Source organism: Empidonax traillii, unplaced genomic scaffold (genome assembly GCF_003031625.1).
Source record: "Empidonax traillii isolate 1590-97213 ecotype Southwest subspecies unplaced genomic scaffold, ASM303162v1 scaffold36:size2505666, whole genome shotgun sequence".
NCBI lineage: Eukaryota > Metazoa > Chordata > Aves > Passeriformes > Tyrannidae > Empidonax > Empidonax traillii.
The window spans coordinates 442,646-458,739 of NW_020955229.1; the positions used below are offsets into that span (position 1 = coordinate 442,646).

The following is a 16,094-nucleotide window of genomic DNA, read 5'->3' on the forward strand; positions in this document are numbered from 1 at the left end:
TATTTCTGGAAAGCTAATAACAATAATAATATATAATAAGAAATAACAAGAAGAAATCTTATGCACACTTAAATTTCTCCCACTGAAATATTTTTGTTTGCTATGGTTTTAGCTGTGCTTTTTTTTTTTTAACGATGTGTTTTACAGTGGAATTTAATTAGTGCTCATCTTTAATCTTAACAAAAACTTAACAAAATACTGTTATGATAATGCATATCTTGGCTCTCAATGACTCCACATTACATTGGATGCATTTACAAAATACCCTCACATTGAAGTTTTGGTGACATTTCCAAAGTGCCATGTTTCCTTTTCTCTTCCCCTCAGTCTGCTAGCGATGGAAAGTTCCTTTCCCAAGGAACTGTGCAGCATCATTCTCCCTTTCTTTTCTTGGTTAGCAGTGAAGTGGCAAAGGGCCTTGACACTCAGCATGCTGTGGCCTCATCAGAATACTTAAAGCAATTACATGATGTCCAGGAGAAGAAAATTTCTCAAGCTAATATTCTGCAGAGCCAATATTTGGGTAGTCTTGTAATAGTTAATTGATTTATCTTTTTATTGCCACTAACTTGTGGCAAGCTTTTCTCATTTGGGTGGATATTGGGTAGGAGAATTTAATTTCTGTATCTCTTTCTCCTGTTGCATCCAAGGAGCACTGTTACATTTAATTTTGGCAGACGTACACAAGCTACTTTCTTTTCCTACTCCAGAAATCAGCCGCCACCTTTATTAGATTGCCTTTGGGCATGTTTACAGTTTTTTCTCTCTTGGCTGTAGCCTTTGACAGAACCTGCACAGAACTATATTTGATACACATTTTGAGGGATCACAGATCCAACTTCAGAAAAGTATTCTGAAGACTGTGTTGTTTTAGTTCCAAACTTATCTAATTATTTGAATCTGATACCTTTTTCGATGTAGATGAAAGGAAGATAAAAACATTAGTGGCACAAATTTTCTTTCTTATGTGTTTTCAATTGAGGTCGTTGATTAGTTTCCTGTGCTCAGCCAATTTCCCCTTAAATTTTTGATTGCATGAGCTGAGTAAAACTGGCCTGTCCAGCATTTAGCAAAACTTTGGGAAGTTCTACGCACTTTAGGACTTGCTGTATGCTTATTGTTGTAATACTGATTGCAGTAACTCATGTTATTATTGAGGTTGTGCTGGAACAGCAGGATCTGGCCATTCAAACATGACCTTTAAGTCAGGAGGCAAAATAAAGCGTTGTCAAAATTTTTTTTTTATTATTATTTTTTTTTTTTTTTAGTATACCCTGTTCCTCTAAAATTGCTCATGTGTCTAAGCAATAATCTTACTGATGTGTAGCTCCTTAATGCTGAACTGCTGGCTCCTTGCTCCTGATTTTGGGGATCCATGTAGGATTGTGAATATGTCTGAATTCCTGCTCTCCAGATCTGGATGAAAGAATTGGAGTAATAGCTTTTATATTTTCCCCACATTTTTATTCAGTGATTCCTGAGCGATTCTTTGCACTGTGACAAACCCTCACCACATGTCCATGACAACTTCTGTTTAGCAACGGCACAGAGCGGTTGCAACACCAAGTTTCAGTCGATGGTGTGAGGTGAGTGTCACTACGTCAGCTATGCCATTAGACAACATGTAATTTCTGATCAGAATCATACGTCTGGAATGTAAATATATTCCCTCACCAAGCTTTTCTTTCCCCATCCCATCGCTCTGCACCTCATGTAGTGATACCACCCTCAGTGGATGTTAAACACCTCAGGTGGGAGGGGTGACGTGTGTGAGCTCTATGGGAAAGGTGTGTGGTGGGGTGTGCAACCCAGGGTGCTCCAGAAACAACCTGGTGCTGGAGGTGCTGTTGGGAGATGTTTGCCTTTCCATGCTGTGGCAAACTCATGAAGAAACACGTGTGGTGCCATGTTTCAGCTGCAGACACGGTAGGTAAGCATGTCAGCTCACCCAATCCTGCCTCAGTTTCCTTGTCTGGAATATAGCTACCGTCCTTGGCTCCCTTGTTAGGCACCTGGAGATGCTGCCAATAAAACATGTTGGGAGATGCAGCCAAGAACAAGTGTTACGTGGCAGCAGTGCCGCTGTTGATTTTATTTCCCTTGGCCCCTCGTCACTCCTGTAGTTTCCTTTGTGGCTCCACCCTCACTCAGGACTCTCCAGGGAGGGAAGTGCTGCCAGTCCCCTGCCCTTTGCCACCGCCTTCCCCGATGTCCCCGGGTTTTGGGCACAAAACCCTCGGGGTTTTAGGTTTGGCGGGGGGAGCCCTTTGGTCTCGGAGGGGAGTGGGCGGGAAGGATGAAGGTCCGAGAGGGCACGGTGATGCTCCGAGGCAAACGATCCGCGGAGGGACGTTCCAGGAGGATGCCCCAGGGGGATGCCCAGGGGAGGCGGTGCGGGGGTGATGCTGCCGGGGGCGGGCTGTAGGAAGCCCCAGCGGTTCGTGGGGGCGGGCGGGGAGCGGAGCGGAGCTCGCAGGGAGGTGCCGGCGGGCGGCACCGCCCCGGGAGGCGGGAAGGGACGGGCGGCGGTGACAGCGGCGACAGCGACACGTGCCCGCCCCGGGACCGCGTCCGCCCAGCGAGTCCCTGGCGGCGATGGGCGGCTGCGGGCGCTGTGCGGACCCGGCCCGGAGATCAGGTAAGCCCGGCAGACAAGTGACCCCAGTAGACAGGTAATCCCAGCATGCAGGTGACCCCGCCAGACAGGTAATCCTGGCAGACAGGTAAATCCCAGCAGACAGGTGACCCCGGCGGGCACCCCGCTCCGCTCCTTCCCCCCCCGCGCTCTGCCGCGGGACTCCGCTGTGACAGAGGAACCCGGGCGGGTCGGGGGGCGGATATGTAGGTTGTTTCATTTTTTTGTTTGTTTGTTTGTTCTTCTGGATATTTGGTGTTTTTCGCACTCCCAGCCGAGACGCTCCCTCGCTGTTCGTGCCTCTCCAGTCCCCCAGCAGAACTAACTTTGCAGCGGGAGGCTCGGGGTTACTCCGCGCTTTGCTTTGCTGTGTGTGCGTCGCTTTAGTGATGCTGCACCAGGTGCTGCTCGCACCTTGTATGGATAAATGTCTTTGTTGGTGTTGGTGTGAGAAAACGATGCTGGGGAAATCCTCTCCTTACCCAGCCAGCCCGCACCGAACAGATTCATCCCGATGTGCCCTTGCCGACTGAAACTGAGTTGGTTGGTTATTGACTTTGACTAAATAAATAAACCACTTAATGGTAATAATAAAACAGTCCCCAAAGTGAAAACAAACAACAAAGGAAAACACTCGCTCAAGTACCTCGACGGAGGAAAATTGCTTTAAGAGCACCTTTGAGGGAAGTGTAAGGCGTAAGATAAAGTTCTTCAAAAAGATCTGTTCAAATGATTGTAAATGAAAAACTGATTTTTCATTGGTGTTCGCCTCGCACAACTATGTGCCCTTACTTTTATGACAGGCAGTTGTTCAAAGCACACTGAAATCCGAATTGCTGCTGCGTGGCATTAAGAAAAGAGAAGTTCTCGCCTGGATATTGTAGTAATTATTTCCTGTGATTAGCCTGTAGAATTTGTCATGTATTTTGCAGTGATTTTGATTTGTTCTCGGAAGATGATACTGTTGAGTGGGTCGATTTAGCTTGTCAGGATGAATGGGTGTATTTGAGTAATAATCTTACTTGTTTGATTTCTAGCTGCTGTTCAATACCATCGTAAAATAGCTTATCGTAAAGCAAATAAGCTTTCATATGCTGTAGAAGATGGATTCAGTATGTGTAGTTTCACTTTGCAGTGGCAGTGGGAAGAACAATTGGAAGAAAATGATTCAGAGAGGAAATTTTCATTTTATTTCTCAAAAATTTTAGCACTTTTTTTTTCATAGGGATGTTAGATTTCGTGCTGTTAAGAAAAGTTGAACTGTGATTATATTAAAGAAGGTATAGGATAGTTTGTAGATGTGTGTATTTAAGGTGTCAATTATAAACAAGGGCATGAGGAGGGGCACTGCTGTCCTTGTCAGGAAAGTGGGTGTCTAAATAGCACATGGATTCCTGTTGTCATCCTCTCTTGGGCCAGTGCATAAGACTATAATAGTGCTATAATTGTTGCTTATTGTGTCATTCGAGGTAATTAGTACCATAATTGTCTCAATTTCACTGCAACCTTTTTTCCCAGTGTCTTTTGCATTTGGTAATATAAGCAACTTTTTTTTGGATTAGCCTCCTACTCGAACAGGTGATTATTAAAAAATGTACCTGCTCAGACAACAAGTGATCATAAGGAGAAAATAGTGGTGGTTCTTTGAATGTTGAAGTTTGCTGGGATGAGATGAAGCTGAGGTCAGGCCATGTGTGTGCCTAAAGTGGGCTGGGAACAGGGGATAAACCTCATCCCAGAAGCTTCTTTGTTCCTCCCACTGAGGTTTCCAGGCAATACTGAGTTTCTGATACTAAGAAGCTTGTGCTCTGTCTCCTCTGTACAGATTTGTCCATCTTATCTTTATTACTAGTTTCTTACTGATAGCTGAAGGTTGCCAAGAGGCCTCTACCAGTGGCCATCAAATACCTGCAAGACGTGTAACAGCTTGTGCTGTCCCTTTATGATGAGAATTTTGGGGTTTATGTGTTTTGTTCACCAACACTTATGTCATGAACTGAGGCTTTGAATTCCAGTGTCCAAGGTGCAGAGAGCTGGGGTCTCATCACTTCCATGCTGGCTGGGGTCCCTCTGCCTGGGCATTGGGGAGAGGGAAGTTTTACCTTAGTAGAAAAGAGCAAAGCATGCCAAATATGCTCTGCATTTCCTCTGTGTTGTTTCCATTCTTGAGTGGAAAATTGCTCCCGATTTCCTCAGATTTGGAGGATTTACATTGGCAGCCCTCCCACATTCCCATTTTACTTCCAGTTGTACTTATTAGATAACACGCTTGTGTAGATGCTTTTTGTAAGAAAAAGATTATTTTTCCTCAGTCTATTCTTGATGAAGTTAAGCAGTTAAATGTTCCCTGGGTCCAAGGGATCTGTTTCTTAGGACTAAACTGGTGTTTGCAGGATTGTGAGGACGTCGGAAGCAGGAGTGCCCTAAACTCTGATTTCAAATTTTGTAGCTGAGTAACAGCTGTACCTGAGAGCACCTTTATCTTCTAATAAAATCAAATCATAGAACCAGATGGAATATTCATATTTAGGTAATACTTGTATCTCAATAGCAAGTCTTTCTTTCTGTATTCTGCTGTAATCCATGTAAGGTTTTCTGTACTCCACCTAGGAATTTAACACCCCGTTGTTTCTGTGTGAGGGTCCTAATGAGGAATGGTAAGAGAAACGGCCAAGTTTCCCATGTTTGATCAAGTGATCGATCATCCTATTATATGCCTGGCAATTTCTGCCTTGAAGAAATTAGCTTGGGTGTAACTACAGGTTTCCCAGCATAGCCATGGAGTGGGCGGATTGCTGCGTGGGCAGATGGTTTTGGTCCAATTTAGGGATCAGTGGTAAGGAAGCCTTGTTAATGGAAACTTCACTTCTTTTAGATGTCCTCCATTTTCCCTGGATCTTGGGTATCATGTGAGTATAAGGGACTAGGGTTGTGCAGTCTGTCTGCTCTGCCCTGCCCTGCCCTGATGATGGCACCTCCAAAGGCAAATTTGACTTTGGGCACATGCCTGTGGCCATGTGCCTTGCCTGTGCCAGAGCAGGGTAAATACTTGCATGAGTATAATTGTGTTTATGCTACCTCATCATATAGATTCTCTGGAGTGATATAAAGGAGGGTCTCGCTATAAATTTTTTAAGATATTTAGGAATTGCTAGTTTTTCTTAAAAAATTCAGTCCTTTGAATATCTACACAACCAGAGGTAATTTTCAAATCCTTTAAACTATTCTTTCAACTGAGAAATTATTTGGTAAAATATTTGTTAAGACTGTAGAAAATAAGATGCTAATTAACTTTTCTTGAAACATTCTTAGATGGCTTTGAACTTAGATTGTTTTGCACTACAGTGCATATTCAGGCAAATCAATTATCTCAGGAAAAAAAGGTCTGTGGTGTGTGCCAGTTAAGTTTGGATGGTGTAACATTAACCAGACTCCTTGAATGAACTGTACTTTTCAATTAAGAGAGCTCATTAGAGAGGAGAATGAAGAAGTGGGTACAATCTGAGTGATGTGGAGTAAACAGAGAATAATTAGTTCTAATTTCACATAACTCAAGGTTTTAAAGAGGTGAGAATAAATGAGCAAGATTCAATGATTTTTTTTTCCTAAGGTACGTTTCAATAAAAGTAAAATGCTTCCATAGCTAAATTATGCTTCTGTTTCACACAAGCATAATTTGTGTATGGAACTCATTACTGCAATATCTTCCTGTTTTTTAAAATACAAATGAATTTTAGAAGTTGTTTGACAAATTAATAGAGAAAAAGTATGCTGGAACTGTTAATCACAAAGATGCAGAGACAATTTCTGGCTGAAGCAACTCCTAAATCACAGATTCCTGGAAGCCAGGAGATTATTTTGCAGGCAGAATCATGGTATAATTTCCTGACCTTATAGTCTTTCCCTGAGCATCTGTTTTCAGTCAGAGTTAGAGGCAGCTTATTGGGCTAAATTGATATTTGGAGTGATGTAGTCCCCTTGCATGCTAAATGTGATGGAAATTTGGATGGGCTTTCCTGACATCACTGCTACTTTGTCTGGAATGGTTCCAAGCAGGTGAAGGTTAGATGTAACTTCAGTTTTCACACTCGGGGGAAAAACCCGACGTAAATAGTGTGCTCAATGCTGTGTTTCCTTAAATTTTGACTATTGGCTATTCATAAGCATAATCTGTTAAGAACACAGATTGAGCTGACCTTTTGCAAGGCTGCACTACTGCTGCAAAGCTCAATTGTTTTATCACTTGAGAAATGATTGGATTATTGTGTGAAAATCTGAAGGATGTTATGATTTCAGTTTTGATTTCTTGTTTTCTTAAATGTATACTGCTTTTCCAAGGAGACTTTTTTTATCATCTTCACATAAGCAGCCTGCTGACCTTTAAGCATTATTTTTTAACCCTTGCTTTTGATAATTTCACTGCCTCCTGTTAAAACCTGTGTCAGGGCTAATGGGGACAAATTGTGTGTTTCCTCCGTCCTTTCCCGTCGACTTCGGCTGGTGATTGTCTAAGGAAAACAGATCCTTGAGCTGGGAGTCTTCTTGTGGAACTGGAGCTGGAACATTTTTGATTAGTTTACGGTGAGAGTTGGAGCAGAGTGACCCAGGGGATGACTTTTCTGCCTGCCGTGGTGGGTGCCTGTTTCAGATGTATTTACACAGATGCTCCTTCACTAGCTTGTTTTCACTTTCCCACAAAAACAACTTGCTAAAAGGCAAGCAAAATACTAACGTAGGTTTTGAGATCTTTGTTTTGTTTTGTTGGCCTTTTGGGATGAGGATTAAAAAAAAAAAAAAAGGGAGATCTTATTCATATCCTTCCTTTCTGGGAAGTACTTGTACCCTTGACAATTCTTCCTGTTGCCCACTTCTAATAACTACAGTTGTAGTCTGTGAAGTAAGTTTTGCTTTACTGGAAATTTTAGGTTTGGGGGAATTTCATTGTTTTGGAAATTCTTCGAATTGTATAGCTTTGTTGCCTTCAGATCTGAGAAAAGAGCTAATTTAGAAATAAAACATTTCTAACTTTATGTAACACTGTAAATAAAGACACAGAAGTAGCTCTTCTCAAGATTTATGACTGTGTGCTTTCATTCTTCCCTCCCAAATAGATAAGCCCTGCTCTAGAAGTAAGTGTCTAGCCAGGACAGGGTATATACTCTATGTCGTTTGAAAGTCTTTTAATGGAGTTGAATGGAAATGAGATGGCCATGCTAATTTATTTGAGCAGGCATTTGTCTTTGTTGCCATTGATGTGGAGGTGGTGATGATCTGGAGCTGTCAGCGAGGATGGGGCAGTCTCCCTCTTAGTTCATTTTGTCTTGGCTATGATTTTTTTTTTTTTTTTAAAAAGCCTGACTCATTTGGGTTTAAGTGAGGAGGGATTACAGAGCTCAGTTCTTTGAAATTTTATTGGATACAGGTTCCCCTTGAAGTAAAAGCCCATTGAACCTAATGGTTTTGACAATTTCAAATAGAAATATCCAAATGAATGAGCATAACTCAGCTCCTTGTCGCTGCTTCCCTGGGTTTCAAGAGGAATGTTTTTTTGCTGCCTGCCCTCATGGGAAACATCTGCAGAACCAAATGGCAAGTCATTAATGCTCATTCAATAGCAGGCTTTGTTCCCAGTTTCTTGTACTTGGAAACAATTAACTGTAGAGTTTTGTTTTGTCTTGTTTCTCTCTTTAAATGCAAACATCTAATTCTAGTTATATGTTCTAGTGGATTTTGTAGAAATCCTGCTATTTGAGATTGCTTATAATTATTTTAGAATATATACTCCCTACCTGAATTCGGAAAGTGGGAATAGTGATTTTGTGGTTGGAATGTGATTTTATTTTATTTTTAATGTATCAGTGGCTGAATTTTGTTCATTGCTTTATAACTGTAATTTAAGATAGAAATCTTACTACAAGCTAAAGGAAGTCACGTATGTTCAGTTCAGGAAGATTTTTGGTCTCTCACATCCACCAAGAAACCTTGCATGCCTAATAGTAGCATTTAGCAAAAAACCTATCTGGTCTTTGATACCAATGAAAAGAAAGCTGAAGAAGATCCTGCATTCATCTACTTGGGTATAAAAGTTGTTTGAATCAGAAAACTTCCAGATCTGTTTAGCTGACTGTGAGCAGTTTGTGTTTCAAGACCCTTGCCAGATTGCTGATTTCTGTCCATATCTGCTGGACACAGGGAACTGGAATGTGAGTAGTTTCTAAATCCATTAAAAAGCATTAATACATCTTTAAAGGTTTTTATGGACACCTGTTGAAAAATTTGAGCTTTGTGATTTTAATCCATGAGCTAAAACAGGAGATTGCATAATTATGACAGCTGGATTAAAATACCTTTTAGTCAGTATTCCCCAGAACTATACATCCATCGTTAATAAACTCTGTGTTTTGTTGGTTAATTAAGGGCTAAGTGGTCGTAATTTGTGCACTTAACGTTTACTTTGAGAATGTATGAATGGGGCACGATAATGACAAGTGTGGTGGTCAGCTTGATCTGTTCTAAAGTATCTTGCCTGGAGCTATGGATGCATGAAAGGAGAATTAAAAACAAAACACCCCACTGTGGTAGCAGTGTACGAAGGAGCAGCCACTGTGGTCGGGCAGCATGAGGAAGAAGCTGGAGATATGCTTAAGGGAAGGTATTTAAAGTTTAGCAAACTTTACCCCACCCTGCCTATGGTATATTTACCCCAGATGAATCAGAACCAAATCGTTTTTTAAGCCCTGTGTAATGTGTCTGCAGGTTTTCACAGGGCAGGTTTGTCATATAGAATCATAGAAGAACTGAAAGTGAGTTTTAAATTGCTTCATCGGGTGTCATTCTGGCTCAACAATGCCAGCATTTTTGTTTTGGGGAGCTTTTCTGATTAGATCACTTCAGGGACCAGAATTAACAAAACTTGGCTTTGCTATAGTTGAGGTTCTCTGAACTTCTGCAGGTAAAACACTGGACAGGCCACTTATTGCTAATCCCAGCATGATATTCTTATGTTTTTATTTTTGACCCTTTTATTCCAGCTTAAAATAGTTACTGGAGTTGTAGTTTGTGGTTTTCTTTTTAATGATGCCAGTATTTAGGGACTTCAGCTTTAGCAAACTAAAACCCCAGTGTAAAGACTTTGGAAGTGTCAAAGTGTAAATGCCAATGCACATAAATTAAATGGGGAAAATAATGCTGTAACAGAACCTGGAGACAAGGTGCCTATATTTAGTGCCAGGAGGCTGAAAACTCAGATGGTATAAGGAAAGATAAACCCCAAGGCTGGTTCGTTTCTGTGAGAAATGACTGTCATTTAGAGATGCGTGCTGGCATATGTTGAGTCTCTACAATTGGAAATAAAAGTGCTTAAAGGAGTTAAATGAGTCTTTAATTTTATGCTGCCATTTGCATGCTGAACATTTTGCTGTCATGACTTCAGGGGAGCAGTGTGACTGACTTCAGTTATATGCATTGGCTTCATATTTAAAGTACTAAATTATTGTCCAGGATGGGACCTGCAAACACTTGCCTTCAGCAAGAGCTTCCTAAGGGCTTTCTTTCTATGTGGGTTTTCCAGTGTCCCTTCCAGCTTTCTCAGTGGTGATGCACAACCCCAGATCTCTAAGTGCCCTGATTTTCTGTAAGCAGGCTTGAGGTTCTTGCAGAAAATATGGGCTGTTACTGGTGCAATTCCTTCGTTCAGGGCTATGCTGCAACACACCAACCTCCCTTTAGGGGCAGTTACTTTCAGCATCCTGCCTTTGGTAATAAAAGCCTGCGAAAACACTGGGTCATTTTTATCTGGAGATACACCTAAACCCACGTGGAGATGTTAAACGAGAAAAGACATTTAATCACACAGGTTGATACAGATTCAAAGTAAACCTCAACTCTCCTGAGTGCCTAACTCTCACTGTGAGCTCTGGGCCTGGCTTGTGCCATGTTGCTGTTGGGAAGAGGAACATACCCTAAAAAGGAAAAAAAAAAAGGACCAAACCAACAGCTTAGTGCTGGGTTTTATCCTGCTCAAGTTATCACCAGGCCGTTTTTATGAATCAGAAGTGTTCTGTTTAGGTCAGTTTGATAAATTGTTGTTAAGTAAAGAGCCATGCAGATTTTTTAATAGATCTTCCCTCTGTAGTCACAGAGTTTTGATAAGAAGTGTGACAGTAATAGTAGTTATTTAGGGAGCAGTGCTGGTGCACGCAAAAGTAATTTGCATATGGCCACAAACTTCTTTTATTTAAATATATTACTTAAGTGCTAGTGAGGAGCACTGGTTGATTTGGACTACAGTGGAAATGAGTCTCCAATTTCCTTCCTAGGTTTGTTTTCCCTGAGAGTTATGGAAAGGGAGGATCTATTTCTGTGCACCTCTTGTTACAAAAATAAACCTTTTGTTATGAGAGAGGGGAACAGGGAGTTGAAGGAGAGAGTGAGGAGCGAGGAGGTGCAGGGCTGGATTCCCACTGGAGCTGCTCCAACGGGTACCATCTCCTTCAGTATTGGTATATCTACTTCTCTCTTGTGTTGTTCCTCATGTGAGCCCTGATAAACTTCTTTTTTTTTGGAGCTCTTCTTATCTCTCTCTTACTCTGCTTGTACCTACATCTCTCCTTCCTCTTGATGTGCATCAGCTTTCCCTCTTCCCCTGCTCCAGGTGCCACCATTCCCAGGGATCACTCGATGTGGCTGGGAACAAGGAGGCAAATCATAAAACAGATATGGTCAGTGGTGAAGAAGTATCCCAATTGTTCGTGTGATCTTAGCACATGGCATGGTGCATTCCAAGAGCAGGATCTGTCAGTCCAGGATCTCTCCTGGAGTCTGGTTTGAGGTGCACATCATCCCCTGTGGCACAGGGCTGCAGGAAGAAGATCTTCATTCCTGGGTGTCCCTGGAGAAGTCTGATGCTCAGCAGGTGTGTTTGCACTGTAAAAATCAGAATTCACTGTACCAGCTTGGTACAATCCCGTGAATTAGACTGAAAAGATTGAAAGGACCTTCTGGCTTGTACAGGTACAATTACAAGCCACAATATTTTGAAGGAAGCTGAAAAAGTGGAAGGAACTTGTGAAATATTTTTGTAAAAATACACCCAAACACTTCCTCCTTCATTTCCTCCACACATACTCATCATTTTTCTTGTGATTTAGAGTAGACAGAAGCAAAATGAAAGCAACACTTTCATAAGCTGGAGGCAGGTGCAGGTTTTTTTCTCAGTAACTTTCACTATCAGATGCTATTTTAAGATGCTTGTAGCAGCTGGTCGTTCTTTTACTTCTCATAGCTCCTGTCTGCTCATAAATGTTGAGAAAAAAGCCCTCCAGATTGTGCAAAAGGGCCTCTAACGAGTTAAAGCGCCCTTGTTCCTCTGTTGTGTGATAAGTGGAGGAAGATGTGTGCTTGTTTCATGTGTTTGTGAAAGATGAAGCTCATCACATTCGAGCCAATTAAAAATCAGAAAGCCAAACATGGGATCTAAAAGCCCAGAGCCTAAAATCCAGGGATCTGTAAAAAAGCCCAACCTAAAACATCAAAACCCAAACCTAAAATAGAAAATATTAATTCAGATGTCTCTGTTTATCTGCATGTAACAAACAGGCTTTTCTTAAGCTTTGTATTTACATTGGGTGCTATTTGTCATCTATTGCAAGGACTGTAGGATTCTTTCACCTCACATCCGGAAAATAAGGCTGGTTTCTTTTGGTGATCTTATTTCTATTGAAGCCTGTAAAATTGTCTCTTCTGAAGCACTGGCACTAATTTGGCTGACAGCAACAGGTCAAGTCTCTATTTTGTTTTAGTTTAGCATCCTGCTATGCTTTGCAAATGAGTTCTGTTGCAGTAGAGCAATGGAAGAGCAGGATCTGCATCCACAGACTGGCACCATTTGAAGCCCTACCAGGAAGCTGAAGCTCAAATGCAGTGGGAAGATTTGGAAGCTGGCCAAGCCTTGACCCTGCTTTAGCAGCAAATCACCTGTGCAATGAAGATGTTAGCTACACCACAGCAGTGTGCTCCCTTTGATGCTTGTTAGTGCTAAAAATAATTCCAGCACTGATTTCCCCAGGGTAATTACCCTGTGCAGAATCAGATTGAGATTAGACTTTTTCTGGTGCCTTATCAAATACAACTTCAGGTATTTACCATATGCTGCAGGAAGAAAAGGCTGTCTCAGTTTCTCTGTATGAAGATGTTTGTGTCTAATTCAGTGTCCTGTGTTACCTTCTGGATTCATACCTAGGGAGGAATGGCCTCGGGCCCACCTAGGTCAGCCTTTCATTTTGGACTTGTTTTTTTCTGCAAAGGAAGTGCAACACTGGCTTGAAGGTGTTGATAATCCAAGGGACATCCTGCCCCTGGTAAGGTATCCCCTTTTCTTTTCAATATTATGTATGAGTGTAACTAGTGTTGGGTTTGGAATGCTCCAGTGCAAACTAGCAGTGCTGAACAAAGGGTTACTTTATTTGGATGATATTCTCTTATCTCTCTCTCTGTTGATGCTTAGCATAAAGTGACTGTATTTCCAGATAAGGCACTGAAATAAACCATTGCAAAAAAGGAAGTGTTGATTTCTTTAGAAAAATTTCTTTAGAAAAAGTAATTCCTCTCAGTAATGATTTATATTTGACTGTGTTTAAGATACAATGATAATTAAAAACCTGGAGTGCTTGGTATGATCTGTTATAGAAATAACCAGCCAGCACATACAGTGGTTGTTCTGCCAGCTGAGAGCTATTTTTCTGATATTTTCCTTTCTCTCCCAGGGAGCAGTAGTTTAATTTATGGCTTCTAGGGCCAGAGAGTGAATTTATAGCAAAAAGATAAAAGAAGGGTATGAAAAAAAGACCTCAGTCCCTTACTCCTCTTTTCCCTTAGCTTTTTCGAGATGTCAGCCTTGTTTCTCAGCACACTGAGTTCAGAAATTATAAACCTAAAGAGGTTATACTCATATTAGAACTTTCCATAGCCAAATACTATTTTGCAGAGCAGAAGTGTAATTAGCTTTGCTTGTAATATTTACAATGTCTCATGTGTTAGGTTTTAAGTCAGTGAGTGTGCCAGGCAGGCAGAGACTGGGCTGAATATCCTGTACCAGAACAGCCAGAATCAATCGAGGTTTTACAGAGGGAGTTTCATTAGTTCCTTCTAATTTGAACCTATTTTAATATGCATCCAAGTGAGGAGCATCTTCCCAACAGCCTCTAATGCATGTTAGTGTTTTCAGCTGTGATGGATTTAAATGGTTATTACCATTTAGTTGTAGCTGAGAACATATTGGCTGAATCAGACCTTAAAGGCGGGTGGCACGCACACCGACCCAGAGTTTTCACCTTAATTGGATAAACAAATTGAGTACAAGGATTAATAGATTTATGGAAGCTGTAATAGTGATGGTGTGGTGCTCAGCGATGTTTCTGTCATCTTCCTGGCTTGGGAGATGATGGTTAAAAGTTTTAGCAGGAAGCGTCTCATGGTGCCTCGGTGAGCATCGTGCACTTCTGGGTGTGTGGGGAATGGTTACATAGCAAAGAAAGACAACCTATTTCATAATTTCCAATGTGTAAATCAATTTGGGTTCGTTCAGTTTATTTGTTCAGTTATATTGGGCACTTTTATAATGTTTTCAGAGTGCCTTGCAGTATTTCTCACTTGTGGCTTTGATGGCTTCCTGACAAGACAGTAAGTGAAGTAGAATTGCAGAATGATTTCTCTAGGCTTTCAGTTGCATTTGAAATATCTCACAGAGCCACCTGTTAGAACATCTAAAAAATAATTTAGCTCTAAATGTTATAACAATTTAAGGGAGTACATACGGTGTGTTACAGTGAAGGAAAACAAAGGACATTAAAAAAAATTAAAAAAAAGTCCCAAGGACATTAATGAGAAGATACTTAAGGGAGGATAAAATGCTAGAAATGTTTGTTCTACCAGTCATAGTGAGCTGTAACCAAGTTTTCTGTCACTAATCCTTTCCTTCTTGCTCCTATTGCCCCCAAAAGAGGAGACAGCAAAAGAAAAGGATATAATAAAAATGGCACATGGAAAGTGGTCTCTCCATAGGAAAACATTAAAATACATGGACAAATCTGAGCATTTGAGATTTAGCAGCGTTTTAAAGAGAGGGCTGAAGAAGAGGGGTTAAAATGGTTTTTTTTTGTTCCTTACTGCATAAAAACAAGGAGCCATTCAATTAAAACCAACAGAATTAAAATTGATAACAGGAAATGTTTCACTTTGAGTGATTACTGTTTGCAGATTTTTTGCCATTGAAAGGTAAAGAATAAAGAGGCGAAGCTTAGACCAGGAATTTGGCAAAGTATGTCTTTTTTCCTTGTGGTTGCTTAGGGAATATTTGGCGATATGGTTGGCAACGAACTTCTGAGGCTGGGGAAGGAAGAGGGAAAACTTCTGGCCCGTGTAGGATAAGGACTACGTGAACAACATGTTGGTACTGAGAACAACATGTTGATACTGAGAACATGCTTTTTACAAGCAAGGGAGAATTTATCTCTCTGAAATTAAGTGTTTCTGTTGCTGTTGCTCAATATGGCATTGTTAACCCTGGCACCCCTGGCTCCAGCACCATGCTGGGGTGGTCCCAGTCCCCAGATTTCTAGTGATCTCTAGGGAACAGTGTTCTGGTTATGATGGTGATATGTGTCTCTTCTGCTTGAACTGGGGAAGTGAAGAAAGGGGCAGTCTGCAGACAGCATCTGTGAGGATGCATTTACCATTCAGACTTTATTTGCCCTTTTCTCAAATTAGAACAGACCGTGCATTTTTTGTTAATGGTGTATCGTAGCCGTCATTTTGGTTAATTTATTTGTAAATACAGTATTTATATAGGGGAGGTTGTACCTGCAATAGGAATGTGGATGTAAAGGTGCAGAGGCAGAGCATGGCCAAACTTCTAAGCAATCCAAAGACCAGGGATGGGGTTATTGTTTCTGTGATCTCAGTTAGGCAGCTTGGTGCTCTGTGTTCGGTAAATACAATCATTGTGTTGCCCCAGTATGGGAGCTGCAAGGTTGCAGATTACTGGAGCCATCCCTACTGTCTTGACCAAACCCCAGAAACTTTTCATCCAATTTTTTTTTTTTTTTAATTTTTTTTAAATTCCACTGTATTTCTACGTGGCTTGAGGAGGACTCTGCTCACTCTTGGTTAAATGCAAGTGTGTCTCAGAGATACAATATGGTCCCTGCACCATCCTTCCTGAATGGGCATCTCTATTCAGCAACTGAGGCAGTGTAACTGGGAAAAAACCCATTTGACTTGGGGAAAGTCACGAGAAAAACCTACAGGAACAAGTCTGCTGCTAAGGAACAAAATCTCAAAGCAAACAAAATAAAAACAACAGTGGTGGGTCATCAAAATGAGAGGGGTGGAGAACAACAGGAAGGGAATAGGAAGCAGTAGGAGCCTTGGGAAGTGGATGTTGAGCTGGGCTCTGCCTTTA

General features: G+C 41.3%; 1 protein-coding gene across 1 annotated transcript in view; it reads left to right on the plus strand.

Moving 5' to 3' along the window:
* Positions 1–2,583: 2,583 nt before the first annotated feature.
* MCTP2 (multiple C2 and transmembrane domain containing 2) overlaps positions 2,584–16,094 on the plus strand; it is a 121,716-nt gene continuing 108,205 nt past the window's right edge. Inside the window, exon 1 of the mRNA XM_027877971.1 lies at positions 2,584–2,638. The gene's annotated coding sequence lies outside the window, so the exon portion shown is untranslated. The remainder of the gene's footprint in view (positions 2,639–16,094) is intronic.